The following is an 18763-nucleotide window of genomic DNA, read 5'->3' on the forward strand; positions in this document are numbered from 1 at the left end:
GCAACAAGCAACTATGGCTTTAGTAAATTTATCACCCACTCTAGCTATCATTTAACTTTATGTAATGGCAGTAATATATTCAGAATTAAGCAACATGCAATGTAAAATAACTTGAAAAGAAAAATAATGTAAGCACCAACTGGTGATGTAATTAGTGTGTAATGAATACATTCCTTCATCTAGAGAAATAATTGTGACTGTGGTTATGTTCACTTTCAGTAAGTTTGATTGGCATAAGTTAATCAGTCATAAATTAGTAAATTAAAAGATACATGTAGATTACACAACTTTATAAACAGGAACTAGGGGCCTTAAGAGCACTAACTAGGAAGAAAAGTGGAATTTGAAATATGCAGTGGGCACAGCACGTAACCAACTGTATTTATGTACAACGTTGTGCTGAGCAATAAATAAATCTCCAGTGTTCAACAGTTCTTTTAACCATTTATGAAAAAGAAAATTATGTGAAGAGTAATAATGTTGTGAAGGTAACACGTACACGTGCCTTTCCATTGTAAAGGTATTGTGTGTGCTAATCAATTAATGAGTCCATTGATTAATTGATTAGCAACAGCAAGTAACAGTAATTGTCCAAGTGTAGTAATACTTTAATACTTTTAAAGTAACATTAACTGGTATGAACATGAAACATTAAGTTAGTCTACAATATAATAAGGAAAGAATAGCTATAGAAATTACAATATACCTGAAAATGTGAAAATGAATTAAGGAACTGGATTTATGCAAATGCTCTTTCATTCCATCTTTCACTTCCAGTCTTAACTTCAGACTTTATTACTAATAGTAATAGTACTAGAATAAGATGCAGGTTAATGATATGAAATAAATACTTATTTGACCATTATACATAATTACTTTTCATGCAATTACAAAACAGTAAAGGTTTTCAACTACATTTTTACAGCAAAAAGCTCCTTAAATACCAAAATTTTTAGCTTAAAATTTAATTGTTTAACAATGTTAATGCAAACATTAAGGTTAAGCCAGTTCTCAAAACAATTAAAGCACTGTCATTCTGGGTATTTAAACTGAGGTTAAATTTTTTGATAATTTATTTTTCAAAAAAGGCCTTAGTTCAGGCTATTCTGCAGAATGCAAGCTCTCTATATAAACATCATTCTTCTACATCAAGAGTGCCCTATTCCACTTAGAAAAAAGTGACTAAGCTTTAACCTTTGACAACTTTACTGAAGGGTGGATGGGGTGAGGTCACTACTGCAGTTAATCCCTCAAAGGTTACTGACCTGAACGTTGATAAAAACCATTGAGTGTTAAAACAAAAGGTAATAACGGTTATACAATTATTTCTTGAGTATACTACTACTACTGCAATTCGTATTCAGCCTGCAAGCACTTTGCATACAAGAATGTAAACTTTAGGTACCAGTTGTAACTTCTGCTATTTTTTAACATAAAATTGCAAAAAATCATCTCTTTTTCCTTCTTTTCTTTCAGTTCCAGTCCAGATTTTCAAGTGTGAAGACACTTATTATCATGCTCGGAAGACTTTGACTTACTACACTTATTTTACATTGTTTTGTTCTTTCTAGCAGGTACCGCCTCAGTCTTTTGAAGAACTTGAAAGAAATACGACTTCTCCCACTCCACAAAATACAAACCAGGAGTGTCCACTAGATCCTTCTGGCCCACCCATGACCTCTAATGAACTAACAACTCTACCTGAAATAGCCATGAATGACTACTTTGGAAAACACGTCCACGAGAGGCCACCAATGCTCACTCCATCTCTGACACCAACTCCTCTTGGTGATGATGAAGGCTGTAAGACTGTAAAAAAGAGTAAGAAGACACCCAAAGCAAGTTCAGTCATGGATAATAATAAGGATAACAATAAGGTCACACTCTTCACCAACAATACAACACAAAACACCACCTCTGATAAGAAATATACAATCCCTGCACTCATAATTGAAAGTATTGCTCTTTCGCTTTGGATCCTGGAAATAGTCAATGAAATTAGACAACTATTCACTGGATTAAACTTTAAGGATTTTCGTAGACTCCTGAAAGGAGGCATCTCACTTAAATGCAGCTCCTTAAAGACTATACCCACTTGCCCAACAATGCTTTCTAAGGGAATACCAAGATTCACCCACCTAATATCACACAAATTACCCAGCAATCATTATCAAAGGTGTTGATTCAACATCGAAGATAACAAAATCATAAAAGAAATAAATGCCACTGGTTTTAAAACACTAAATCTGAATGCATAATTTCATACTGACTGAAACTAAAAGCACCACTAGTCAAAGTAACTACTGATAACAAAATGATCATAATTAACTTCTAAGGACAGTTGCACACTTTTTTTCAAAAACATCACACAGAACTGGCAGAAACACCAATAAAACAATGATATAAGTGGCAAAAGTTCAGACACAAGCTATTTGGCACTGCCCCCTAATAAATGTATCAGAAGCTCAGGCCCTCCATGATGTTGACAACTGCCCCAAGAAACCCAACGAGGTCGCATGCACTAACTGCTAGGGCACAATCAATTAATCTGTGTACCACTTTCTAAAAGTTTTACTGGTAACCTAGTCATGTTAAAAATAGGAAAAGAACATTGAGAGAAGAAAACAGAATTAACGAAGAATGGGAATTGCTGTGGAAGATAAAATGATGTGTTTGCTCTGCAACTCTATAACTGCAACAGGAAGAAATACAATGCATATCAGCATTATGTAACTCGTAAGGACCACAAATATTCTAAACTGAAAGGAGGAACCCAAAAGTCTACGCTTAAAAAAATGAAAGATGCAAAGCAGCAGCAGCAAGTATTCAAAATGATGATAGAACCAGTATTGAAATCACTGAAGCAACTTAGAAAGTAGCATATATACTGGGAAGAAGAGGTAAATTTTAGTGATGTGGAAATTATAAAAAAATGCATTGTTAAAGCTGGAGAATGTTTAGATTCAGATAAGGTGAATAAGTACAACTACCTTTCTCAAGAAGGACCATAAATGATAGGCAACATGAATTAGCCCTCAATGCAACAGAACAACTTCATACAATATGCCAAAGCAAATATATTTACTATTTGATTGTTTGGATGAATCACCTGACATTACTGACTCAGCAACAAGTGTTATTTTTTTTATTTGTGTTACAACTGCAGAGTTTCATTGCCATGTGTACCCTTATTGCAAGGCCAAGTGGAACTGACATCTTCACTATCTTTAAAGAAAAATGAATGTATGTAATTTAGTAAGTGTATGCACAGATTGTGCATCTTATATGAGAGGAAAAGGTGAAGGATTTGTATCGTTACAACAAAAAGATGCTTTTCCTTTAATTGTTTTTTACATGAACAGAATCTCTGGGCCAAATTTACCATTTTAAATAATACATTAAATAAAGTTATAGGTATTGTTAACTAATGTTAACACTCAAGCAAATGCATCACATCATCACCAATTTTGCAACATGCTTCATCATGATGATGAAACATTCACTGTGGTTATCACAAAGACAAATACTTGTCAAACTTTTATCTGTGCAAAAAGTCAAAGTTTTTTGAGGAACTGAATCACCACATGAAATGTCAAAGAGGATTTCTACATAAATACTACATTTTGTGTGATATAATGTCAAAGCAAAATGATCTGAATATTTTTTTGAAAGGTAAAACTAAATCAATATATGATGTGGCTGAAAGTTCAGGCATTTCAGAAAAAAAAACTGACCTTTTTCAAAACTCTCCTTACCCAGTCGAAACTTTCAGTTCAGCACTTTCCTGAATTAACAAAAGTAATTAATAAACACGATAAAATCAAATCATTAAGGAACTGTGGCATGAAAGAATACACAGCTTTTCTTGACTTTCTGACTGAGAACACAATAAGAGATTTGTAGATTTTGAGAAATATGATCCCACATTGAAACTAGCTTTTCAGCCACACCTGATCAATGTCTTCAAAGCACCTAATGACTTACAGATTGAGCTCTAAGAAGATAATATTCTGAAGCCTCAATTTGACACTAAGAAGGTTTCCATTGACACATGGAAAAATACTGTTGAATAACCATGTCTACATCAGCCTGCTAGTCAAATACTGTGTTGTTTTGGCACAACCCACTGTTGTGAATAAATATTTTCATTTATGACACAAAATAAAATGCATCTGAAATCTCAGATAACAGATATTTACATGGAGGACCAATTAAAGCTGCAGTCAAAGATGTTGGAACGAAATATCTGATTCCTATCCCACAATAAGGAGTCACAAAAAGTCATTAAATGGTTTGTTGTCTAAGTTCTCCACTTTTTATTAGTTCTATTGTCAACTTTTTGAAACAAATGTCTTTTCTGAATTTTTATTTTGCTTAAAGATCTCATATAATAGCAGACTTTAATTAAAATTAGTCATTATGTGTACAAAACTATAAAAGTTTGATGTATATGATAAATTATCAACATGTGGCTTAATGGAATCTGGGTTAAATAAAATGTGTCCTTCCAATGTAAAAGTGTTCCCCACCTCTGGATTAAGAGAATCTATGCGAAAATCAAACACATCAAATTACTTAAAAAAAACAAACTGGTTAGATTTCTGTAATTCCCTACAACTTGCTCATACCAAACATCAATATGTCAGGAAAAAATTCAAATGCTTAACCTCCAACAAAAACCAGACTTTTCAACCCATAACTTACAACAATAATACAGCTAGAACAGACTCCGACAAAACCAACCTTCTCATAGATTATTATAAAAACTACTTCAACAACCTAATCTCCCCAAACTTTGACACTGAACACCATACCAAAATAAACAATTTTATAACTTCCAAATTCACACTTTTCACCCAATACTTTTCAATCAACTTTTTTCATGATAACACTTACTATACACAAAAAACCATTAACAGAAAAAATAATTAATAAACTCAAAATAATAATCAAATATCTTAAAAACTCTGCTCCTGGCCATAAAGGAGTAAGAAACATTATTCTCAAACACAGTTCCAATCTACTTCTCCTTCATCTTACAATCATTATGAACTTTTCTCTCTTAAGTGGATACCACTCAGGTATTGGGAAAAAAAAGCTATCATTACTGTTATGCCACAAAAAACAGAGATCCAATCCTGATAAATTTTGCCCCTTCAGCTTGACAATCTGCTTGGGCAAACTAATGGATAAAATTATCTACAATACACTTATTTTTCTGTGAATCAAGCAACATTCTTTCAGAATACCAAAACATCTAAAAACAAAAATAGACAAACAATGGACCATGTTGCATGACTTGCCAAATTCATTTATAAGTCTTTCAACAACAAAACTACGGTCTGTTGGTTCATATTAATCATTAGTATTCATTGTATTCAGTATTCTTATAGATTACTTTTGATTCTTTTTTGGGAAGAAAAATTCACCAGTTCTCCAGAAACATTAGTGAAGATTGATTGATTGACGGATTGACTATATAGTAAAGTGAGCTCCTATAGCACAATTAAGATAACAGCCATTTCAGGGCTACCACATCTTCAAAAATTCAGATTTACAGCCCCACAGCATGGATGTGAAGAGATGGCCACAGCTTATTACAAAGCCATCTGTGAAGCAGGTACTGCCCACGATGTCACAAAGCAGTTCTGAGCCACTACAAAAGCTATTCTTAAAGTCTCAGCAGAGGTGTCTGCCCTCCAAAACTCTCTGCTCTCTTCAGACTCAAAGTGAATGGTGTAATGACCTTCAAGACTCATCAGACCAATGCTCCACGTCAGACAAGTCACCTTAACCACAGCCACTTACCTCCAATAAGAAGTCACTGACCAAAGGGTCAAGGAAACAGTGTAACCCCTTAGGCAAGTAACAATGGTGAATCTGCACCAACCACCACCGTCATGGAGCCAACAAACAAGCAATATAAACCTACAAAAACATCCCCAGGTATTATTGTCGAATATATCCCACCAACCTTCCAACAACCTGATATTGCCAAGGAATTAAAAAAACCTTTACCCTTAGGTTTCCTTTGCAGGTGTCAGACGACTACTCAAAGGAAGCAAGGTGATAAAGACAACACACCTGTGGCTCTACATAATACTCACGAAGCCATGGCCAATGTCAGCTTTTAACAGAATAACACTTTTAGTACATTTCTAGAGCAGCACCACCCAAATCTGTTATGGTTATTCGTGGAGTTCAGATTAGCATCTCAGTAGACGAAATATGTGAGGAGCTTAAACTTCAAGGACTGGAGGCACTTAACATTGAATGTATTCAGTCATTCAAATATACACGTAAAGTAACTCCTTTAAATTGCTTAGCTTCACAGGACAAAGTATGTAAAAAATAGTGGATTGATAAGTGTCACCCTTACTGTAACAGTTTCTTATCATTCTTACAATAACATATTAATAATTCAATGTGTGTATATAAGGAAATGATGAATGAACAGCTAGAATGAGCATGTAGAACCCTCTTCTATATGTTAATATATGGTTATACCTTTGTGACACAGATGTGTAAGGTTTCTTGATGCTTTGTAGGTATGTTTTCTTGGTGGGCTGCTTTGAAATGTAAAAATATTGCCACATTTATTTAGCTTTTCCTTTCCAATATCACAGATCAGTGGTTCCCAACCATTTTTATGTCCCGCACCCTTAAAAAATTTTAATATGTTCTCGCACCCCTCACAGTAATTATTTATTTAAGAATAAAGGTAAAGGTGGCCAAAACAAATGTTATCTCGCACCCCCTGGATGGGAACCACTGTCATAGATGAACTTGTCATGTGAATTTTAACGTCTTTAGTGTAAAGTTTTATACAAAACCTTTCGCAATTTTCATTTCTTTCTTGCATTGCTCTTTGCCAATAACTTATTACTGGAAAGAACTGCATGCTGTAAATCATTTTTGTGTTGATATTTGCAGTGAGTGCCACGTAAACATCTTACGCCACTTCAAAACGTAATACAACATATTGTGTATATTGGAGAATTTAAAAAAAAAACATTATAAAATAGTGGATATAAGTAGATACAGGGGCATTAGCTCAAGTGTTAGAGTGCTTGCTTAGGAAGAAGACATTTTTTCTTGAGTGGTGAGTTCTTGCATTAAAAAGTAATAACCTAAAGGACTTTTATTTCTAAACATTTGTTTTAAGTTTAATACCTCTGAACTATCAAATGCACAAAATATGTATAGATATGGGCATTAATGTGGGGGGAAAATTATTACCAAGGGGCGGAATTATAAATAAAGTGGTGACCATGTCCGTATTCAGTGTACCACCATATATTGACAATAACCAGATAGTTAAAAATATTGAAGAATTTGAATGCCATTTTAGATAAAATAGAAGCAACAAAAATACACTGGAAGAAAGCTAAGGTGTACACAGATGCTGGAATATTTTGAGTGGTATTCCCACCAGGCAAGTCATCATTACCATATGTGATAAAATTAAGCGATCCATTACTTCATGTTGGTTATTACAACATTAAACATTACGACCAACACAAAGTCTGTAATTTATGTTTATCAGAAAATCATATTTTCAGTGACTGCCCTGAATTCAAATGATACATTCATAATAAACAAGGACATATGGACAGAAGATGTAATAATTATTACTTTAAGACTTGTAACACAAAATTTTGAACATCTTTGTTTAAATTGTCCAAAATCAGAAGTGATTGGAATGTGGACTAGTTGGAATGCAAGAAAAAAGACCCATAGAGAAAGTGAAAATTATTAACAGTGACTCAGAGAACAAATCAAGGAAGTGTAGAAGAAAATGAAATTAATATGTTGAATAAGAGTGGTGATACAAAGAAACAGAATGGTGAGCTCTCTAATGTACAGGATACCACATTTGAATAGAGGTACATTCATCACTTACAGAAATTAAGGAAAGGTTAATGGAAGAGTCAGAGGATGATGTGACAGATACTGTATTGGTTTCTGAAGCAAGAAGTGAATTGAGAACAGATTTGGGCAGTGTCTATAGCTCTACAAAGGATATACTAGTTCAGTATACTGGAAAAAGGGTAAGAACAAGGAAGGTTGAAAAGATAGAGGACTTTCATACTACAAACAAAATGAGTAAATGAATGAAAACTAAAATCACCAAGGGTAAGCTGGCTCTGAAAAGGAAGTTATTTAATTATCTAGAATAATAATGCCCTCCACTGATACATAATTGTCCATATACAAATATAAAATATTTGTGTAGGTAAAAGTAAGTATACTATAAATAGGTTGAAACATTGGTTTATCTCTATAATGATACAACATCTCATGTGTACAAGAAAGACATTGGAATAATGATGACATTCCAGAGGTTAAAAACATATGGAATTTTAATATATATATAATGATTTTTGTCTTGACAGTAGAAATGGGGTATCTATATTAGTTAAAAAAAATGCATATTACAGTTAATGTATGTAATGAGAATAATAATGGTTGTACACTGGGTATAGACTTTATAATATAGGATGTACCAGTATCTGTATGAAACATTTACAGACAATGTTTCCCATGTGCAATACCTATTTTTTCAAGAATCACAGACAAAACTACCTAAGAACAAAATGACAGTCCTGGTGGGGAATTTTAATTGCATTTTGGAAACATCTAGAAGAAGATCCCTCAAATTATTAATACTATAGATTCTGAATTAGTCTAATTGATGGCATGAGCCAATATAATTTAGTGGTACTGTGGAGAAAATTTCTCTCCATTGAGAAACAATATACATGAAAAAGAATCTATCACAATAAAATTATTCAGTTGAGGATAGATAAAATTTTACCTTCCAATAACAATGTGTAAATTATGTGAAATATTGTTATATCACTTCATGCATGTTCACAGACCATGACACAGTAACATGCAATTCTAATTTTCATTGGTTACCCTGAGGACCTGGAATTTGGATTCTTAATAATTCATTCTTAAGAGATGAGGAGTATCAAAAGATTATAAACTGAATCATTAATATTGAAGTAAAGCTTATCAGTAAATATAATTCAATAATGGAATGGTTGGAACAAGTAAAACACAAACTTGTAGCATATATTATTCTATCCAAAGAAAATCTTTGACAAAAGAAAAGGTTAACAAAATTATATTTATGTCTGGAGAAGACCAAATAAACAAAAGATACTGAAATAATTAGGGACATAGAATAAAAAATAGTAAGAATCAAATATGAGAAAACAGAGTTGAACAGCAAAAACAGGGAAAAAAATTAAAAATGATAAACTATTAAAACATTTTAATAATCACCTTAACAAATCTTGATTTGAACTAAGTAATTCTTGTTTGTCACCACCTTTAACACACCATCTAACAGTTTCCACTCATTACAAAGTTGTTACTCATCCTCTCTGAAAATAAATAAAGTACAATATCATCAAATGAACAGAATTATACATGATTGATTTCAAATTTCAATTCAGACACCCTGTTAATACCAGAAATTTAATCAATATTTATGTATGTTAAAAGTACAAGATAAATAAGTTGAAAGCAGGAAAGAAGATGTAATAAAGTAATTAAAACACCTTTATCAAACTATGAAGAATTAAAACGTGTATTATACACCAAAATTATACACCAAACAGTCTTTAATATCTGATAATATTGTTTAACTTATTTTTTTCTGACAGCTATCAAAGATTGTTTGGTGTATAATTTATTTATGAATGAATATTTCATGATTGTCTTTTCCCCTAACAACAGAGTCAAAAGCAACTATATTAAAAGCAATAATTATGACAAGTGTGGGCTTGTAACTCAATAAGAATTGTAAGTTATGTTTATAATTCATTGATGTTGAAGCTATTGAATGTCTTGTGGAAACTATTGATGTCAAAAGTTAAAGATTTCTTGAAGGCTTAAGTAATAGATATATAAATAGCAGCAAGAAGAAGAAAAAAAGAACAGAAGAGAGTAAAGTCACTGGAAGAAGCTCAGTCAGAGAAAAGATAAATGCAAAGGTAATCACTGTAGGAGTGCAAGGCCTAATGGTTGATATGACAGGATTAAAAATTTCAAAGAGATAAGAAAAAGAATGTTATTTCATGGTGTTCTAAAGCAACTAAATCAGCCTGAGTAGTTTACCTTTTGATTTTTCACCAACAATTCACAAACACCTACCATTGAAGAATTATTAGCCCAACACACCCATATATAAACTTTAACATGTACTACTAAAATAATAAGCACTTGACAAAAAAGTACAATTTTTTTGTGAAATATACATGCTCACTTCTTGCAAAATTAATGAAAATGAATAATTTTTTTATACTCCATAGATATAATGTTTGCTACATTTATATAAATATGAATCATATTTATACATGAACAATTTCTTTTATAGTACATTCAGTTTAAATACAAAACTACAGGTTAACAATCAGCTGAATAAGTTAAAGATATATTAAATAAAAATAATATTAAACAAGATGGCAGGCCATCCATCCATTAAAGTCTTAGATGTTACTGGATATGAAGAAAATGCTGCTGCTTTAAAAAAAAAATAGTTGGCAAGTTGGGAAATAAATGGCAGATGGTTTTTACTTATAGGAAGTGCATGTAAATTATCATAACCTGAATTATAAGTCTGATGGGAATAATTTTAATAGTGTTATAGAAGAAAAGAATCTTGGTGTTGAGGTTCTTCAGTCTCAAGCCATCCAAGCAATGTGTTGTTGCAAGTTGCAGGACAAATAGTATTTTAGGTTTTATTTATAGAAATGTTGAAATATAAAGTCTATAGAGGTTATAATTTCTTTGTATAGGTCACCACTCAGATCATATTTGGAATACCGTGTCTTGGACTTCTTATCTTTGAAACAACATTGAAGTGTTGAAAGGGTTCTGATGGCTACTTGGCTGATACCTGAAATGTAAAAGTTATCATAAGAGAAAAGGTGAAAATCTCTGCAATTTTTTTCTTTTGAAGAAACAAAGTTAGGGGGATTGAGGTTTTAAGGTTTTTATGGAATTGGTCATGTTGAGGCATCATGCCTTTTTCACATGTAATGGTTAGTGTTATAGGACTAGGAAACACAAATATACATTTTGGGAGGGCAAGAGTTATCTTCACTGAGATTGTTTTTTATAATGGGTAGTCAGCATTTAGAAAGGATTGCCTTCAATGTGATGGATGTAATAAATGTAAGGAAGTTTACAAGAAAAGCTGGTATTATTTAAATAATAGACATTGGCTCTGAGTGTTTTGTATTAAAATTTAGTTCAGTGGATGGGATGACTTAGATGAACCTATAGTTCACTTATGTTCTTCAAGTATATATGTATATAGTTAGTTATTTAACCACCCAAGGTTTACAAAAATTTAAACAAACAGTTCACCCTACATCACAAGTTTAAAGCTCTAACCTGAGTGTAATTTTCTTGGAAAAAAAGGCTTACAAATCTGTTTTTGAAGTTTAAATAAATTACAGGAAATATTCAAGTTCTTATTGCCAATATACTATGGAATAAAATTTTTTCCAGATTCCTAAAAATTCTGAGTATTTGAATCAAGCTTCACTAAATATTTATGTGCCTCAGAAATTACTTTGATTAAACTCTTTATGTTTTGTGCCAGATTTCATTCAAGTAGATAGAGCACCATGTCTCTGCACACTAAGTTTAACTTTCAGTACTAAAGTTCTTCAACTCAATTTGTTATTTTCATTACGTGTATATCTAACATACATCTGAAGCTTTAAAGTTTAATCAGTATTCACATTTTAATCCTTCTATTTCCCTTATTACTAATATTTCAAAATGACATGTTTACAGACCATTTTGACACTAGTATATCAGCACTGCAGATAAGAAGTGTGCTGGTGTAATTCCTAACCAAAAATGAGCCATGTATAGCCTTAAAAAATACTGAGATGTTGTTTTACTGTCATATAAAAACAAATGCAGCTACTGCCACTTTAACAGTAGTACAGTAATTAATGGGTGCATTATTATAAATTTCTGTAGTTCTGCACAAAATATGTGTATAGTTCACACACTAGTGCTGTAAAAATAAGGCTCTTTAACCACCTGAAGTTTCTAGTGATGCACTTGTGAATGATAGTTTTGTGTAAAAAAATAAATGAAAAAGTTAAAATGTTGTTATTTGTGTTATAACTACATCTGATAAACTAATTTACTAATTTAATTCTATACCAAATCCAACCTTCTGAAGTAATAAAATAATTCATAATTAGTTAAATTGCCTTTTATTCCTAAAATGTTACTGCTGCATTTTATAAAAAAATTTAAAATAACTTCCACTGGCAGAATTCTGGGAGGGATCACTACTTATAGAAAAAAAATTTATCTGGATCACTGCTATATCAATTTCTTGTCATGGTCAATATACAATAGTTTAATGCTCAGTAAAACAACCATTACTCAAATTTTACTTGCACATCTCAAAAACAAATGTCCCTGAGAAGCAGACAACATTTGAAGTCATACTCTAATAGCCGATATGAAATTCTAAGAAATTTCAAAATGCTGTAAGTAACACATGCAAATTCCAAAATATTCAAGGATATATATATATATATATATACACACACACACACACACACACACACACAAAAACTGTGTCACTACAACTTTCTCAAAAATCATTGGAACTAGGCCACCATGGTATGCAAGTGAGCCCTGAACTGAATAGAATATGGAACCTTTTTATTTTTGTACAGAAAGTATGCAAGTTAAAATTTATCTTCTGTCAAATTATTTTTAACTTTGTAAAATGTTTGTTGTAAAAAAGAAGAGAGATAAACAGTATTAACTCAAAACTGATTAAATAGTTAACTCAATATTAGGAAAGGAGAAAAGGAAAGCAGTAAATCGAAGGGACAAATTTGGAAAATCAAAATGGCACTCATCTCAGGTTCTTGAAATTAAGAGTTAAGAAAGACTAACATTGGAATAAATCAAAACATTAATGCTGTTAAAAGTGGTGAAAAGATCAGTTATAAAATCATTCTGTGCTGTTTCAAAATTCAAGAAATCACAGATTTTGTGACAAAGACAGTTATAAAGACAAAACAGAGAGAAAGCAAAAATACATGCACATTTGATTTGGGCAGTCCAGTTAATTGGACAAAACCAACTCAAAGGAACATCACCCACTAATCACAATAGGTCCAATACAGCTGTCCAAATTTAACTTTTCTCAAGGCATATTATATCAGCTGTATCATCAAGCAGTTGAAAAATAATGATCTTGAGATTTAACAAGCTAATCCACAACTACAAAAAATAAGAGATTTCCTAAATCAGTGTAGAACTGATGAAGATGTTACCATATGTATGCTACATTAAAGGCAATAATGGATCTGAAAAGTGTTACAGGAATAATAGAAATCACAATAATGAAACTTTTGCTCACAAAACAAAAAAGCAGATATTTTATATGAAAGTTGCAATGAAGCTTTTCAGAAAAATTTAACAGTCAAATCAGTCAACTTAACCATTAAGTCCATAATATACAAATTTCAGTAACAAAAGGAACACAGCTAATTATTAATTTTCTGTAATGTAGTGCTGACTTGTTGAAAATTAGCTCAAAAGATTTGCTGAAAAACTGCATAAATCTTAAGTAAGCTTATCAACCAAGTGGCACGTTACAGGTCCTTTCATGGAGAGTGATGAATATGAATTTCTTAGAAAATACCTGCCTTGTTATATATCAGAATATATTGGCAAGAACAAATTACATCATCCCATTCCAACAGCTTTGTCACACTGAAAATTCTGCTGACCTATCCATTACTATTCTGTTGAAGAAGTATGATTTTTCCAAAAACAAAAGTACTGATTACAACCTATTTGAGTTCAACCATGACAGAACCAGAACTGGCTGTACTAACAATTTCAAATGAGTATGATTTTGTTAAAGTTATTTTGTACAAACAAAAAGTTGTACTTTAGAAATAATTTAACTTGATTTATTCAACCTCTGTATATGAGAAACGATACATTTTACCAACAGTATTAGAAAATATGTACTGTTCTCTAATATTTATACCTGCAGTTCTGTTGTTTCTTCCCAAAGCACATGCTACTTGCTCAGTTGTTAATGAGTTGTTATTGGCGAGACATAGAAATTTTAACTCTAAGATTCCGGAATCAATTCCTTTTGTTGACGTAACACAGATGGCTCATTCTGCAATATTGCGCATAAAATAAAACAAATGAATAAATAATATAGATTAATATTTTGAGAAATATTGCATAGTAGATTTCCCCATACCAAAAAATACTAAACAGTTTCTAAACATCCAATACCCTTCAATAACACTACGTTCTGAAAAACCTTATTTTAAAAATAACATTATTCTTTTTGTCTCTATTAACATCTTTATAGTTTGGTATTGAAAATAAAGTTTAAGAAAACAACATTTTGATATTGTGTTGATCATAAGATCATTAAACAACAACGAGGTATGTAAATCTTGGCATGTATTTCAGAAAGTAATAGACTATATTACTAAAACAGAAAGATTATGATACTATTAATAATGAATAGGCAAATCTTAAGTTTCTAGTAGACAACTACTGCAATAAAGTGTTTTTATATATATATATAAGCATGTAATAGATTGTACAGTGAGAATTAAAATATCTAAAAAACTCGTTAACAGATAACTTCAAACGAAGCTCGATTGAAGTTACTGTTATGAACAAACATGACGTTTACTGTCATAAAAATTATCTGATTTCCTACTGCTTAAGAAAAAACAAACTCACCAATCTAGCATGTGCACAATTCTCGTCAGTGTATGCTCTTGAACTATATTATTCAATGATACCTTACAGTCTTCTTCCAATCAAGTCTCGATCTACAAACCAGGATTGATAAAAAAAAAAGTGTGGAGCATGCGTGGAATGTTAAAGAAACAAACGTCACAATTTCACAACGAAGTGGTCTTACTGTGGTAACAAGAATATGTTTAAAACACTACTAAGCTATTATAAGCGCCTAGGTTTTGTTTGTTTATTTTGGAATTTCGCACAAAGCTACTCGAGGGCTATCTTCGCTACCCGTCCCTAATTCAGCAGTGAAGATTACCGAAAGTAACTAGTCATCATCATCCACCCGTAAGTGAATACAGCAGATAGCCCGATGTGCCTTTGCTCTCAGAAGAACACACACAGCTTTATTTGTGTTATTGTAACGTAAAAACTATTGAATAATTAATAGGTTGAGGAATAATTCGTGAGCGTTTTTAAATAATTTCATTCAAGCATTACATGCAAGACTATACAATACTTCAATGCATGAACACATTACACCCAAAACATTTATTATGATACTTTATTTCATGTAATACCTAGGTATATAGTATGCATTGTTTTAAACGAAATTGCAAGAAATTAAATGCGAAAAGCAGATGGTGGCGAAAATGCTCGATTTTGTCCACTTGACATTCCATTTAATGAGATGAAAATGAAAGCAAAAACTAAAGACATATGAAAATCAAACACACCATCTATTAGAGCAAAAAATTATCTACCAAATGACATGAAATATTTTGCGAAAGCGTTTCATTTATGAATATATTTTGTTAACTTGAAAAAACACTCACAAATTATTCCTCAACCCAATAATTTACGAAGCAATAACTTCCATGTGCAATATATTCATTCCTAAATTTCTTCACTCAGGCGTTTTGAATGTATATTTGAAGGTCCACCTAGAAATATTGGATTATTTAAACATATGACAATAAACCTGGTTTTTATCTTTAGTTCATTTCATTTTTTGTATACTTGGGTAAAAAGAAGTTGACAAAAATTATTTCCAAACCATAAACTTAGCTTAATATGTGATATTAAACTTTTATATTAGGTATATCATTGGTATATTTGTTTGTTTTGAATTTCGCTCAAAGCTACACCCTGGCTATCTGCGCTCATGTATATCGTATACAACAATAAAAACAGCAAAGATAAATATATGGAACAATCCAAACTTGTATACATTTATTACAGAATTTATACTTTAGATAATCCAGATCGTTTTGTTTTGAAATCAACAATACTAGATATTACTCAACAGATCTCTGAAGAGCACTAACAAGTTCGATGATTAACAGTATATCTATCTGTACTGTTTATTAGTAGCAATCAGTTTCTACAGTTACTAATTTTATGCTTTTGTGGATGCTATGATTGACTGAATGCATTCTAAAATATTAGCTTGATAAGTGGATGCTATGTTTTCCTAAATATATGCTTAACCAAATATTGAAAAAAAGAAACTGTAACAAGTTAGGACTTCTAACTGGAAGAATTAGTTACATTCATCTCAAGTACCAGCTTACCAATACCAACGGTATATTAATTTACATAAGAACGGTCTTTACACTGGATCGTCGAATAAATATAATATAATATATACGTGCATTCGTGCCATCTGTTGGTGTAAATCAATAATAGATATCTCTGCTTGTCTCATTTGAGTGTTCTTAAAGTAGGTAGAAGGCGTAACTGTTTTTCAACACACAAAGAATATTTACCAAAAAATAAAGATATACAAATTAAGAAATTCCGAGCTTCCTACTTTGATATGTTACAAAAGTTTGTTTTTTTAAAATTATCTGAACCAGTCGATAAATCGTATAAATAGGAAACCATTTCTACACATAAAATATTGATGTTGTCAAACTCTTTACCATAACACGAGAATGTGATCAAGTTGTTGCAATAATATCCAATTTCTCAACTGTATATCCAACCAACTTTTATTTCAAATGAAATAACTTTGAAAAAAGAAATGTTATTAATTGTCAATGGTAGGACTAGAGGAGCATCGGTACCGGAAGGGTAGGATTCATCTTCATGTAAGACAGTTTCTTATGTATTGTGTGACCCTTACTATGGAATTATTTCACATGTGCTGGTAATAGTAAATTTAAGGGAGAGTTTGATAATTAATGAAAAAATAAAAGATGTGTTTCAGAGTTTCTTTTCCTAAGTTTTGTTTAGTGAATTGGATGGTTTAAAAGGACCAATATATCACTCTTTAAATGCTATGTTAAATTTCAAAATATTGTTTAAAAACTTTAGTCTATTTATTTCTCATCATTTCCTTGATTTGGTTTTTTTAATCAGATCTTTCTTTTCTTATTGAGGTGTATGAAAAATAAAATATGTTTTTTATTTTCGTCTCATAATTACAATGCAAAAAGTAGACCAACTGATTTATGGTAAAAAATGTTTGTTTAGGTTTTGTTTTATTATTAATAGGTTTAAGGGGTTGTTCATGGTTAGCGTATGAGGATGCATGTTGGAAACTCCAAAGTTCGAGCTCTAAACACGTTCTTTTCCATCAGCTCTGTATGTGTGAAAAATGAAATCAATTTCTGCCGTCTAATTAAGATTATTCATGTCAGCAACGAATGCTGTTGATTGGTTGTTTTATCTTAGAGAGTATCTATAAGCTAACTACGCATGACTGTATCAGAATCTTAGGTTTCTGATGTGGTCAGTCGGCGTGAAGCATATTGTGGGCCCGGCATGGCCAAAGCGTGTTAAGGCGTTCGACTTATAATCCGAGGGTCGCGGGCTCGAATTCCGGTCGCACCAAACATGCTCGCCCTCCCAGCCGTGGGGGCATTAAAATGTGACGGTCAATCCCACTATTCGTTGGTAAAAGAGTAGCCCAAGAGTTGGCGGTTGGTGGTGATGACTAGCTGTCTTCCCTCTGGTCTTACACTGCTAAATTAGGGACGGCACAGTTCAGCGGGCTAACAACCTACTCTCTTACATACCTGTTGAAGAATCCGCAAGCGATTGCGGCCCTATGTTCCTTTATGGTATAAAATGGTGATAACTAACTAACTAACCACCTTTTTATGTGTTTTTATTTCTTTTCTGAAGACATCTTGAAAGTTTGTTTGTTTGCAATTTTAGGCTTGTTTATTTAAAAGTGTGAACTGAATGTTTTAGTAAATTTACTTCAAAATAGTGCTTCTTTCCCAAGAGTTGGTGGTAGGTGGTAATGACTAGCTGCCTTCCCTCTAGTCATACACTACTAAATTAGAGACGGCTAGCACAGATACTCTCGAGTAGCTTTGTACGAAATTCAAAAACAAACAAACAAAAAACAAATTATATGGTAATTAAGACAGTTACAGTTTCGTCATCAAATCTAAATGTAGAAGTGTAAATGAGTGCAAATGCTGTATGATAATATTTGATCTGTTTTTGTGTATGAATAATGCAAATGCTATCTCTACATATACTTACTTTTTGAATAATAAAAAAAAGAATTACCATTTTCGTTACGTAATAATTAATAGTACAAGAAGAAATATTCAATCATAGGACATTTGAAATTCTTTTTCGTAGAACTAAGGATAATTATTCTCTTATAGAATTTTTTTTTTTCTATTAACTATAATTTTTTGCACAAGCAATACCAAGAATGGGACGCACGTATACCCGACTGAATTTTATTATTTATCAGGGACATTGCCAGCCTACCCTGGTATTAAAATTCTTTCAGGCAAGGTTAGAGTAAATTAATCTTTCAAACATTGCACATGGTCAGATGCATCAAACGAAAGGATTTGACCTCATGAGTCTGAAACTACAATTAGATTTCAAATCGGTCAAGAGATAGCAGAGCTGTAAACTAAAAGTTGAGATTTGAAAAAAAAAAAAAACACGAAAAAGAACAATAAGAGATAACCTTCTGTGAGTCCCGATGTAATTAGTTTTT

General features: G+C 31.9%; 1 long non-coding RNA gene across 1 annotated transcript; it reads right to left on the reverse strand.

The window, feature by feature from the left end:
• Positions 1–897: 897 nt before the first annotated feature.
• On the reverse strand, positions 898–15177 carry LOC143223143 (uncharacterized). Its single transcript, XR_013012679.1, has 5 exons — positions 14785–15177; positions 14063–14200; positions 10621–10912; positions 9295–9395; positions 898–1809 (listed from the first exon to the last, which is right to left on the reverse strand). It is a non-coding gene; the product is annotated as an uncharacterized LOC143223143 (long non-coding RNA).
• Between the last annotated feature and the right edge of the window lie 3586 nt (positions 15178–18763).

This window comes from Tachypleus tridentatus, chromosome 8 (genome assembly GCF_004210375.1).
Source record: "Tachypleus tridentatus isolate NWPU-2018 chromosome 8, ASM421037v1, whole genome shotgun sequence".
Lineage (NCBI taxonomy): Eukaryota > Metazoa > Arthropoda > Merostomata > Xiphosura > Limulidae > Tachypleus > Tachypleus tridentatus.